The sequence below is a fragment of the Alligator sinensis genome, unplaced genomic scaffold (genome assembly GCF_000455745.1).
Source record: "Alligator sinensis unplaced genomic scaffold, ASM45574v1 scaffold775_1, whole genome shotgun sequence".
NCBI classification, from domain to species: Eukaryota; Metazoa; Chordata; order Crocodylia; family Alligatoridae; genus Alligator; species Alligator sinensis.
In genome coordinates this window covers 234,965-238,337 of record NW_005843115.1, presented here as the reverse complement: position 1 = coordinate 238,337, position 3,373 = coordinate 234,965, and positions in this window count along the sequence as shown.

Below are 3,373 nucleotides of genomic sequence, written 5' to 3'. Positions count from 1 at the left end.
ACTGCATAAACACTGATTTGATGTCAATTCCAGAAAGACATTCAAGACTGGGACAGAACATTTTAACCTCCCTGGACATTCCATCTGAGGCTGCAAAACAGGTGATTTTAGAGACAAAAATTTTAAAACTTGAATGGGAAACTGTAGAACAAGATATCATCCATAGATTGGATTGTATTAGGCATGGTATAAACCAGCAGTCAACAACCTTTTTGAGCTGTAGGCCAGAGCAACCCAGTTCAGGTCAAAGGCTGGTAGGAGGGTGGGCAGGACCCAGCTGCCACCTCTACTTTTCCCCATGACAGCACAAGCGAAGCTCCGGTCACTGCCCCTTTTTCCCACAGTGCAGCGGGGAAAGTAACTGCTAACAAAGCTCCCTGTTACCAAATGCTGTGGAAGTCCCACATCCATGGGATGGATTGAATGGCTCTATGTATCAGATCCAGCCCATAGGCCATAGGTTGCCAAACCCTGGTCTAAACCAAGAGTACAGGTTTGTACCCATTACCTAGAGTATCTTTTATAATCCCTAGGTACTCTCAATGAGTTAACTTTGTTTTTTTTCTCTGCTACCCACCTTGTCTCTTCTAGCAATAGCCTGCTCCTTTTACCCCTTTACCTAACCTCTATATTCTAATTACTGCTTTTCTTTAGGAGTATCTGATGAAGTAACTTGCTGCTCTAAGTTATTTGGTTTATACAGTGTATATCTGCTCTGCCTTCTGACTAACATCAGACTATCACTGTTAACTACCTTACTATAGTCCAACACCACACATTCGACAGTGCCAGTGAAAAAGATGAAGATGAAACTGGCACATCAACTGTCATGGACTAACTTAAGTAATTAAGCAGCAAAAATGTTAAGTCATATGCACAAAGGAAGTAACATGCTTTCCTTTGCTGTCCTTTGCTCTGGTTGGTCATTGTTAGGGTTATCCATCAGGATGCAGATGTTCTAGGTTGCAGACTTCATTGGAGACGGTTTTTCTTTCAGGTGAAATGAGACAGAATGTTAGGGCACCTTTTCTATCCCCCTTCCCTGAACAGGGCGAGCAGAATAAGCCTCCCCCCTCATCATTCTTGCAGCTGCCATATTGCGCACTGAATTCCAAGTGTATTTTCATCCAGATGATAAACCCAAGGACTGTACATAGGAATTAATAGCACTGAAAACATTCTGACCTGTTGTGGTCTTTCTGAGTTCTTTGTGACAGAAGATAACTCTATTATTTTTCTGTAGTCAAAAACTGAGTGAAAACTTAGAGCTGACATTTTCCGAGGTATGCCTCAAGTCTAAAAAGGTTGAGAACCACTGCCATAGGACTTCCTATTGAAGGAAGATGCCTGTTTATATTTTCTTGTAACATGAGAATGCTGTTACACATCAGTAACCACATGCTACTTTGTGGGAAGGAAACCTTATTCCGATGGCAAGGAAAACCAAGACAACTGGATGTTTCTATTCTGCTGCAGCCTTCGTTATGAAGTATTCCTTCTCTGTCTGTCTGCTCTACCACTGAGAACTTTTATTTTGGTTTTTGGATATCTGTTAGTCTGGAAACCTTGCTCCTGACCTTGCCACCATGGGTGACCCCACCAGGAATACAAAATGCCAGAGGCAGCATTGCTCTTGACATCATTAGTAGTGCACAAGCTACTCCACTACATCAAGGTTGCGATCCTTGGGAGGGAGGACTGATGTAAGGTAAACTCTGAATGTGATTCAGGATTGAAAGACAAGAAAGTATAATTAAAAACTTAACCAAAGAAAGGGGTTGAGTATTATTTTTGGAAACTAAGGACAAGAAAAACACAATGAAAACAAGGCAGACAGGGTTTTTTGGGTAGATGCGGTATCTTTTATTAGACTAACTAAACAGTTGGAAAAATATTCTTTGCAAGCTTTCAGGCACAAGCACCCTTCTTCAGGCATAGGGAGAGTCTGTTGGTGTTTTTGTGCTCTCCTGGGTAGAACAGAAGCCAATATGATAAAAGCAGGTCTGAGAAAATGCAAATGTGTGGTAGTGAAGTTCATAGGGAATAGGAGACAATAGGTATGAGACAGGTAGGTTGTGGGGGAGGGGGAACATTGAACTAGTGATAAAATATAGCTGGAACAATGCAGACAGGTTACCTGGGGTTATCAGATGGCAGGCAAGTTATAATGTGCCATAAATCCAATGTCTATATTTAGTCCATGATTTTTTGTATCCAGTAGGTTTACGAAGTGAAGTTTGCAGGCTCATCTACAAAAGGTGTTTTGTAAATTCCCTTTGAAGATTAGAACTGAGAGATTGGCAAAAGAGTGGATGTCCTTTGAGAAGTGCACACCCACAGGTAATTGGGCATTTTTGTCTTTGATAGATTTTTGGTGTCCATTCATTGTGGTACGCAGTTGTTGTTTGGTTTCTCCCACATATTTTCCATCAGGGCATTTAGTGCATTGGATGAGATATATTACATTTCTGGAGGTGCAGGTATAAGATCCAGGAATGGTGATGGTTCTGTTATGGGGTGAAGTAATTGTGAGAGTAATGGAGAGGTGTTGGCAGGTTTTACATTTTTTGTCCTGGCATGGTCTGTGTCCATTAGGTGTGGTTGGGTCATAGGAAGTTTGCTTCTGGTGATGAGGTTGGTAAGGTTTGGTACTTGTTTAAAGGCTAGGATGGGTGGTTCTGGGAAGATCTCTTTAAGAATTGGGTCTTCTTCTTGTATGGATTGCAATTGTTTGTGGATTTTCCATATAGGTTCCAGGGAAGGATGGTATGTCATAACTAATGGTGTACAGCTGCAGTACAAAAAGAAAATTCCCATGAATTACACATTATTAAATACCATCCTTTCCAGGATGGTACTTAGTAGGGGTGAGCGAAGCGGGCCCTATTCAATTCAGATTTGGATTCAGATTCTGCCCGAATCAGGGACAGTGATTTGATTTGTTGATTTGGATCACTGTCCCTGATTCTATTCGGCCGAATCTGAATCTGAAGATTCAATGCTGAATCAGTGATTTGGACACAGACACAGCTTTAAATGGGGTTTTTTTTACATACCTTGAGGTAACAGGCATGGCTCGTGATTGCTGCAATGCTGTGGTGCATGGAGTGTCCCACAGGAGTGCAGGGGGAGACCCTCCATATGCTCGACAGTGAGCCAGGGAGTGAACTGGAAGTAGTTCCTGTCCACTTTCGGGTCTGCCATTGAGCATGCTGGGGGGCCCCCCATGCCTCTCAGGCAATCAGCCACAGAGGGACTCTGAGTGTCCTCCCAGACCCAAGAGGCACCAGTCACCGAGCCAGGGAGGTGCGGGGAGGCCCCCAGCATGCTTCCCGATAGACACAGAAGTTGACTGGAAGTGCCACCGGTCCAC